This window comes from Sciurus vulgaris (genome assembly GCF_902686455.1).
Source record: "Sciurus vulgaris genome assembly, chromosome: 4".
Taxonomy (NCBI): domain Eukaryota; kingdom Metazoa; phylum Chordata; class Mammalia; order Rodentia; family Sciuridae; genus Sciurus; species Sciurus vulgaris.
The window spans coordinates 92,073,228-92,083,633 of record NC_136464.1 but is presented as its reverse complement, the minus strand read 5'-3'; positions in this window follow the sequence as shown (position 1 = coordinate 92,083,633).

Here is a 10,406-nt window from a genome sequence, read left to right as displayed (position 1 = left end):
CACAGATGAATTTATGCTAATGAGGTAGTGATTCATGGTAGGACCCTAGATAATTTTAGGTTGTGGTTGATCAACCTTGTGATTAGAGGGTTGGGTCATTGAACCACCTGATATCAGCCCAATCTTTGGGGAGATGAAGGGGACTGGAAATTGAGTACAATCACATGAGCAATGAGTCAATAAATCTTGCCTACATAATGAAATCCAAATAAAATCTCTGGAAATGGGAGCTTTCTTGAGCATCTCTGCTAGGAAATCATACATACGTGTTCCAGGGGGATAAGTCATCTCACAGACATGGATATTTTGAATTTGGGAATCCTCCTAAACCTAGCTCTACGGGTCACCTCATTTGGCTGATTTGTATCTTTTATGATAAAACAGTAATCCTAAGTATGAGAGTTTGGTATCATTCTAGTGAATTATTGAACCTGAAGTGCTGAGGAGGAACCTTCAAATTTGTAGCCAATTGCTCATAAGTACAGGTAGCACGAGAATGCAGCTGGTGTCTTGTGGGACCATGAACCTCTGAGATCTGTACCTCCATTCCCACTCACAAGTGTGCCTGCACACACATGCGCATACACAAACCCTTACGGGGCATCTGGCATGCTGGCCTGCTTATACACAGACTTTCCTGGGAGGCAATAGCAGAGATTAGGTAGGGCACGTTGATACTCCCCTGATGACTAGAGTGAGCAACCAGGTCTGGTCATTGGTGTCTCTGTCTGAATAAATAGAAGAGGCTGTCTTTGTTCATTTCCAGCAGCACAACCCCCTCAGCAGAATGTGGGATTGGAAAGATCCCAGTACTCACATTAACATAGATGGAATTCTCAGTAGGTCTGCAATCTGTTTCCCTCTCCAGGTTCTGGAAACTCCATAATCTCTGTGGAGTCACCTGCTTGGGCAACCATGGCTCTGTGGAAATGCTTGCTAGAGAGTGCAGGCTCTAGATCCATCAGACCTGGCCTCGATCCCTGGCACCATCTCCTACCTGCTTCTACATGCTCTGTGACTGCGAGAAATTACCTTCTCTCTCTGGGTCTTTGCTTTCTCATCTGCAAATTAGAAAGTTCTTTGGCTTTCTGTGGGTCTGGGAAGGAGGAAATGCAATTATATTTTATGTGCTATCTGGTACCATGGTCACACAAGATGTTCAACAAGTAAAGATTTGGTTGCACCAAACAGTGACAAGACAGCTGCCTGTCCTCTTTGTCCAGTGCAGGGGATAATGAGGGAGCCCACATTTTGTGTGCACTTATTTGTGCAAGGCACAACTTTGGGTACTACCTTGGTGCCCTCCTCAGGTCCCAAATCAGTTGTCCCAGGCCAGTCTCATGGACTGGATTAGGAAAGCTTGGAATGACTATAACTCCAAGGTTATATGGGGGCCAACCTGCCAGAATGAGCCCAGCATTGAGCCCAAAATGGTAATTCAAACCAGATGTGCATGAATAATAATGGGGTGCTAAGGAGTTATTGGGGAAAAGTTTGGGGTCTTGAACATCTGGAGGAGGAGCTGGGCAGTACCTGTTCATCTAATTTGTATCTATTGCATGTACCTTTCAGAGGTGGAAAGGTACATGAAGCTGCTGTTATTTCAACAAGGAGTCTCAGGCTGCTGGGGTGAAAACCAAGGCCATCGTAAGTAGCTGAAGCTGAAGTCCACACTTACCCCTTCTTCAAACCTATCTCTTGCTCCTTCCATAAAATTTCCTGTAATTAAGAGATGACCATTATGCCCTTTTGGCCACCTCCCAACTGACTCCTGAATTATCTCACTGCAGAGATCTCATTACTGCCAAGAATGTGGCTCCAGCCTCCCCTACGTCAGCTACTAATGAGCACCTTAATTTGATTGCCTCCAAATGAATGTGATGCAAAATTAAAAGATGCCAGAAGACACTGCTATAAATCGAATGATTTGGCTTCAATTTATTATGCTTTGAATTCAATTATATTTGAATCCACTCTCTGAATATCAATCCAACTGCTGGGTACAGAACCATAACTGGAAAGGGCTATTTTTATTTCATTCCAGTCAGCTCCATGTGGCTTAAGCTCCACAATAGCATTGTATGGAAAACCTCAGCTTTGGGAGGTCAAGTGAGTTCAAGGCCAGTTGCTGAACCTCCTGCCAGCCAGCCAGCATGTTTCCTGTCTGGGAAGGAATTCAATGCAATGTACCAGATTAAAATGGTCTAAAAATTATTTTTAGTGCATAAACATTTCAAGAGACTATACAAAAGGGAGTTTTGTAGTCATAGAATTTGTTGTGTGATGGGCCATAGGAGACAAGGTGAGCCGAGTTCTGGCCACAAACTCTCTGTGCGAACTGGGCAAATGACCAATCTTTCCCAGCCTCAGTTTTCCCATTTGAGAAAATGAGGAAGTTGGGCTTCAAGAACCAGGAACCCTGGACTCTGGTGTTATTCTCCTTTTGTTCACTAGCCTTGGGACCTGGCTCCTTTGGTTGCCTCTGGGACTTTCTTACTGGCTGGCCAAAGGTTGGAATTAGCCAATAGGAAGTTCTGGATGGAAGGCAAAAGCGTAGAAAGAGAGAGGTCAGGGCTCCCCCACCCATCCAAGGATGCATTACTTTAAAGTTCTAGCTCTTGTTCCAGCTCCTTCTTTACCTCTCCAGGTTTTTCTTGCTCTGTGTACCCTATTTCCTCTTTGAGCCTTCAGTCCCATGAGTGATAATGAATCCTAGAGTTACTTGACTTGTCTCTGTGTTTCTTCTCATCTCTTGTTTTTTCTTTTAACTGTACAAACTTCCATAAGGAATATTTGCATTAACATCTCTTTATGTGAACCATCTGGAATGAATATTATTTCTTGTCATGACCTTGAATAGTGCAGATATGAAATCCAAATTTTGATTGAGTCTTCTCTTGGAGGATTCCCCAAGGAGAGGAACTGCAGTTAAGAAAAATGGAGGATCCTAGTTAGGGAGACAGGCATGCAGCTGGGGAGGTCTAGGAGCTTTGAGGCTGGGCCAGCCAGGGAGAGGCTGTTCTGTGGGCACTGATAGCCTATAGCACAGAGCACATCTGGGTGCAGGGGTAGGTACCAACCATGCAGGAGTGCCAGAGGGCCTGGAATTGTAGGACCTGGTTTCAGAAAGTGGAAGATAGTTCTACAGAAAGAAAAAGCATGAGGGAAAGGCTCCCCACCCCAACTTGATCCTCCCCTCATTTGAATGTGGGAGAGTGAAAAGTCCCTGACTGAGAGAACAAAGTGTCTTCAGAGAACCCCAGAGGAAGGTGCTTTAAGAAGAGCCAATGCAGAGGATTCGCCCTGAAATGGGACTCCCAAGGGCATGGTGAAAAGGGCATGTTGTCATAATGGTGGAAGAACTAGAAGGAGAAGAGTCCCAGAGCCTAATGGAGTGCGAGGGAAGGAGACAGGGAGGGACTAGGACTTACTTTTGCTCTTGGTTCAGTGACCATGGGTTGCAGGGGTGGGCTCAGGAAAGGGCTCAACAAGGGTTATTTATAGTTCCCTGCATTGGTCAATGACCCAGGCCTTTAGGAGGAGGGTGAAACATCCCACTGGGATTTTAGGTCCAGGAGTTAAGCCAGACTGGAGGAGCACTCTGCAATGAGCATCAGGCCTGGTCATGGGCAGGACAGCAGCAGGGCCACTCTGGGGCACAGGCTGGTCAGGATCCAGGGCTACAGCTACCTGCCTTAGGGTCAGCTGGCTCAGAGCCTTGAAATTGGTTTTGTTGGCTTCATATCCTGGACCTAGTGCTTCCTTTTGGAGCAATGAGTACTGATTTACCTGGAGATATGAGGAAGAAGGAGCTACTAGGAGAGATGGAGTCTCTGTCATTATGGGTGCTCAAGATGTTCTGGAAGGCTGTGATAGCAGAAAGGAGTGAGGGTAGGAGAGATGGTGTGGAGGTGGGAAGGATGGCGGAATGACATGAACATTATTACCTTATATACATGTATTATTACACAACTGGCATGACACTGTACCATGTGCATCCAGAGGAATGAGAAGTTATGTTCCATTTGTGTACAATGTGTCAACATGAATTCTATTGTCATGTACAACTAATTAGAACAAATATGAAAAAAAGAAAAAAAAGCAATCCATTTCAGGATGATGGCCACTTCTGGCTTAGGCACTATGGGGAACACTACCTGCTGCCACTAGAGCTTATAGGAAAATATATAGAACAAGAGTAATGCAGCTGTTGTTGTAGGATTTGTGAACATGTGTACAGGATCATGCAGCCACATCAATGTTTATAGCAACTCAATTCACAATAGCTAGATTGTGGAACCAACTTAAATGCTCTTCAACAGATGAATGGGTAAGGAAACTGTGGTGTATATACACAATGGAATATTATTCAGTCATGAAGAAAAATAATATTATGGTATTTGCAGATAAGTGGATGGAATTGAAGACTATCATGCTAAGTGAAATAAACCAGTCCCAAAAAACCAAAGGCCAAATGTTTTCCCTGGTAAGTGGATGATGATGCATAATAGTGGTGGTGGGGGAGTGGGGGGTGAGAGAAGAATGGAGGAACTTTAGATTATGTAGAGGGAAATGAGAGGGAGGAGAGGGTGGTGGTATGAAAGATGGTGAAACGAGGCAGACAACATTACCCTATGTATGTGTATAATTACATGATGGTATGAATCTACATGGTGCACAACCATAGAAACAAAAAGTTGTACCCCATTTGTGTACAATGAATCAAAATGCAATCTGTAAAAATTTCTAAAAAATTAAAAAATTTTAAAATTTTTAAAAAAAGAATTCATATTGGGTAAGGCAGGAGAGAATAATGGTATTTTGGATTAAACAGAGGGGATTGAAGGGAGGGAAGTGGGCATGGGGGTAGGAATCACAGTAGAATGAATTGGACATTATTACCCTATGTGCATATATGATTATGTGACCTATATAACTCTACATCCTGTGCAACCAGAAGAATGATACGCTATACTCCATTTATGTATGATGTGTCAAAATGCATTCTACTATCATATATAACTGATTAGAACAAATAAAATAATAATTAAAAAAGAGAAAGGATGAACATGTCAGAGATGGATATTGATGGAAGCAGATGGCTTCCTGGCCTGGGCTCTGGGTGGCTGTGCCCTGAGTCAACAGGAAACTCAATGCCAGAACGCCAGACCAGGACGTCTTTGTAAGCAGAGGTTAGGATCTAGGCAAGGAGTCTGTGCATCTGCTCAGGACCCCAGGAAGCAGAGGGAAATGGGATTGAGACAGATATCCCTCAGATTCTCTCTAGTCACCTACCAGGCCAAACTGACAGGCCAGGATTAGGTAGGAGAAAGAAGTATGGAGCAAGCAGGGTGAGACCCACTTTGTGGACAAACACTGGGGACACGTGATCCATATGCCTGGGAAGTAGATGGATTGGACAGAGGCAGGCATTCTTGTTAGGACACAGATACCTTAGTGTCTCCTGCAGAGAGAGAGAACAGTAGATCCATTTCTTCATTTGTTCATTTGCTCATTCATTTTAATTGCTTTTTGATTAAAGCACATGAATTTTACCAATTGTACATTTTGAGTTTTAAAATTGTTTTTAATTGACAGATAAGAACTGTACATCTCTATGGGCCCATTGTGATATTTCAGTACATTTATTCATTGAGTAGTGATCAGTTCAGGATATTTAGATTATCCATTATCTCAAACATGTAACATTTCTTTGTGAAGAGAATGTTCAGAATCTTCCCTTCTAGCTATGTTGAATTAAAAATATGATATTATTGAATGAATTTTTGAACAAACTTGGAACACCTATTTTTCATTGAAATCTGATGAAAAAAATTTCCTTCTAAAAGGCATAACTTGAACACTAATAAGAGTGATTCCAATTACAATTTTTTCTCCATGACCCTAAGATTTTATCTCAAATGGAATCACAATAGTAGATATTGATCAGATCAGCACTTCCCATTCCAAGCTTAAGACATTTATCCAAATATTTAAAAGTCTTTCACTTTCACAGATGTTCAATGAAATGCAAGAAAATAGGAAAAAATCAAATAAAAGAGAAGGTTTATGATGAAAGGAAACAGTTTTCAACCTCACCCCTCCCCATCCTGGCCTCCTCCTCCAGAGTCAACTTCTTTTAAACATGTCCATTTATAGCAGTTCTCCAAAACTCCAAACACCACAGGTACACCCTCTTATTTCTTGATTCATCTACAGAAAGTTTATTGACCTCCTACAACGGGAAATTTGAGAAAGCTTCATGTATACATCTCTTCCTTCTTTTATGTTCCTAAAATTTTATTGTTTTATTCTAATTATTTTTAGAATAAAAATATTTTAGTTCTCCTGTTATTTACCTTAAAAATTCTAAACTGCATAATTGTACCTTTATTCTGTATTTCATTGACCTCAGTCAGGTAGTGGACTGCTGGACAGTTTGGGTCTGCTCCCATCCATTCTCACTTTCTTTTGGAAGAGCTCTTTCCTTTTGCCCACATGGACCTGGACTGTTGGCTGGCCAGTCAGCGTACACTGTGCCCTCTGCCATGGCCACTGCTGGACACCGGCATGTCCCCTAGTTTGGGTCGTTAAGAATCAATCCTTTCAGAACTGTCACTACAGACACTGTTATTTTTTATTTATTTATTTGAATTTTTAATTTTTCTAATTAGTTATATATGACAGTAGAATGCATTTATGCATTCTGATAAATCATACATAAATGGAGTATAATTTCTCATTTTCCTGATTGTACATATTGTAGGATCACATTGGTTTTTCTCCAGAATTATGTCTAGTAGGGAAATGCAAAGTTGGCTCTCGGAGGGTCCCTCCAGGCCCCTCCACTTGGACAGATCTTGTCTTAGTCAACCCGGAGGCCAACAGAGGTGAAAGAAGAAGTTGTGTGGGAGAAACAAAGTTGTGATGAGAAGGACTGCTGGATCCGTCTCACTGAAGTCTAGTGATCGTCACATTTACATTAACTTGAAATTTCATTGTTAGCATCACTGCACTGTATTAGCTTCCTGAGCAATACAGGAATGATAGTAGTTATTAAGTACTCGACCCCATATATAATGAGAATCAACACCTAAGATGTCTGTACTGTTTTGTATAGAAAATCACTCATATGTTGTTTACCTAAAATATAACTAATCTTACAAATTCGGGGATCAGAAGTCTTAAATGAATTTAATGGGGTTAAAATCACAATGCCTACAGGACCAGAGAAGGCTGTGCTAGAGGCTTTGGTGGAGAGCAATGTTCTGGGCTTTTCTGATCTTCTGGAGGCTGCTTGCTCCCTCCATCACCGTGTGGCCTCGGGTGAGTTGTGCCCATACTGACCCTAGATCCTCCTCATACTGAACCTGTTTCCAGTAAACTGCTCTCGCAGCAGCAGGTCATCAACTCTCTGGTCAAAGCAGAGTGCTGGGAGGAGGCGGCTCATCCCTGTGGGGCCACTGTGGTCTTCTTTCACCAGCAACCCTGGAAAAGGATCTGACGAAGACACAGGTGGCACCAAGAATTGTCCCAGGAAAGGAGTGTGTCCCCATTAGAGATGGGAGCTTCCTGGTGGCTGAGGTGGTGGTATTGAGGTGGATCAAGACTATTTTAAGAAAGTTGTCCATCCAACACTGTCATTTGGATCCTCCACTCACTCATCCTATTTCAAATAAAACACACCACATTTAACCTCCTTCAATGAAGTGTACATAACTGCAAAATTTGCATATGTAAATGATATGCAACAACCAGTCTACTAGCTGATATGTTACATGTCTTAGGCATTTGACGAATTGCTGGCATGTCATAGATTCATACATATTGCAAAACATTAAATTTATAAAACATTTTTGCAGTTTTATGTATTTTAAAGGATTCACTGTTTTTCATATTTTGAAAGTATATACTAGCCCTGGGAGTGGGGGGAAAGAAGGCTCTGTATTCTGGCCCACTAATAGACAAAACAGCCTTGAGAATTGTTTTTGGTTGGACAATGGAGGCCAGACTTGCTAAGGAGGCTGTCAGCCAGGATGCTAGTCATACCAGGAGGCATGGTATTCAGGCCATAACTGGCATGATGTCCCAGACCCACAGATGACCACTCCCTGTGTAGACAGTGGGTACAATCCTGCCCTTGCCATCTGTGGGCTGTGTGATTTCAGACAAATTAAATGTCCTTTCTAGTTCTTCAATGTTCTAAGGTCCTTTGATCTCTAGAATCTCAAGGAACAGCAAGACCATCAGGCTGTGGTTTGTTGTTTTCTATCTCTTAACCCCTTTCTCAAATATAGGATACGGGATTTGCTTTATGTGGTGTACTCTTATGTACACCCCCATCTTGATCTTGAGACCATGAGAAAGCCTACTGTGCTGAAGTACTAGGGGGAACATGTGTCAGATATACCTTTTATTTTTTCTTGGTAAAGGGGAGAGGAGAGATAAAGTACTCAGTTTGTGGGTGAGGATTCTGTCCCTTTACTTAGATAGCACACATTCCTAAGCTCTTTATCTTCCCATTCATAACTCTAAAATTGCTAAAGCCTGATACCTGCCCTTCATGCCAATGGGTATGAATAGACTGACATAGTCCTTGGGGGAAGGAAAAAGAAAGGTCAAAGGGCACCCATCTAGAAACCCACTACAAGGACCAGAAAGAGCAGGCACCAGCCAGGCAGCACTTTGGTGGACCCATCAGGAGCAGTAGAGGTGAGGATGTGAGCTTCAGCTATTTGCCATGGGCTGGTTCAGTTGGGACTTGGGAGGGATGTCGCAGGTGGGAGTGGGCGACTTGAGAGTATGATGCCCAAGAAGACTGGATACTGCCAGCATTCAGCTCAGGGCAATGGCCAGGCTGGTACAGGAACAGGAGTTGGAGTTCAAGGTGGCATGGCCACACTTTCCCAAGTAGGTCCAAGTAAGAGATTAATGCTCTCCTGAAAGTGAGGTCCAGGTATGCAGCCAGGAGTGTAGCCATACAGAAATATGATGAGTACTATTGCTGTTGTGTCATTGCAAGTGTTGAAAGTACATGATGAAGTTCCATGAGAATATCACTGGAGATGCCATTTGAACCATCTGAAAAATCTCTTCCCTAATGAGGCTCACATTCCAGGAAGGGAGCAAGCACCTCCTCCCCTAATAAAAAGACAGTGTATGTCAAATGCTGTAACTGTACTGAAGAGAAACACAAAGGGAGGTGGGAGAATAATAATGGTGGGAGTGAGATTAGAAAGGTAAATGAGGAATGGTTTCTAAGAAGGAGTGAGAAGAAAGAAGATAAGTCTTAGTCAATTTTGTGTTGCTGTAACAGAATACCTGAGTTGGCTAATTTATAAAGAATAGAGGTTTCTTTGGCTCACACCAAACTTTGAAGGTTGGGAAGTTCAATATAATGCTGATATATCTGGTGGTGGCCTTATGCTGTGCTATAACATAGTGGGAGAGTGAAAGAGCAAATGACTGTGTCAGGAACAGAGGTGATCTAGAGGGACAGCCTTGCTTTCGAATAACCTGCTCTTATGTTAACTAATCCAGTCCCAAGAGAAAGACGTCAGCCCCTCCCAATTACCTCTTAAAATCCCACTTACCTATTCTGCTGAAATGACAGTCAAATTCCAGCAGTACTTTTGGTGGGACAAACTAAAGTTTATTTCTGACCATAGCAACTAAAATTAGGGAAGTGATCCTGCTGACCCAGGGACACCTGCTGGTCAGAGCGGCTCGCAGGTTGTACTTCTGTACTTTGTCCTTCTCACCGTGTTCACCTACTGGGACCATGGCCTCAGTATAGCAGAAACTACAACACAGGGTGTGTGTGTCCCCAGTGCAGGAGGTTAAGCCCCCCTCCCCCTGCCGCCACCGCAGGCAGGACAGAACCTGAGCGTTCTGGATTGAACTTTCAAAGAAATAACTCTTAAAGTCAAGGATCCTGCCCTCCTTCCTACTACCATGACCTTTTGCTGAATCCTCTTTGGTGCATTAAGGGGCAACACCTGTCCTTTGCAAAATGATGACTAAGAATAAGTCATAATTAAAAGAGATTTGGAGAAAACCAACCTCTTGCTTTATAGTGGAGGAAATATATCCAAAGAGGGTGGATAATTTTTTCAGAGTCACATAGCTGACTTGGAGAGAGTTTCCTGAACACTCACCAGTGCTACTTCTTCTACTGTGGTTAGACCTCTACCAGGGGAAATTACAGAGACCCAAAGAAACATGTCGCCAATGGTGTAATGTGATAGGAGATGGGAGTGAAGGATGTGTGTGGCATGGTCATGGCCTTAATGGCATAGTATGAATGCTAGCACACACCTGGCATGTGGAAAACCCTTCATGAGTGCTGTTCCCTACCCCTCTGCTGCCAAGTTTAGGACATGACAGCTGGCTTTCCTTGCTGAGAC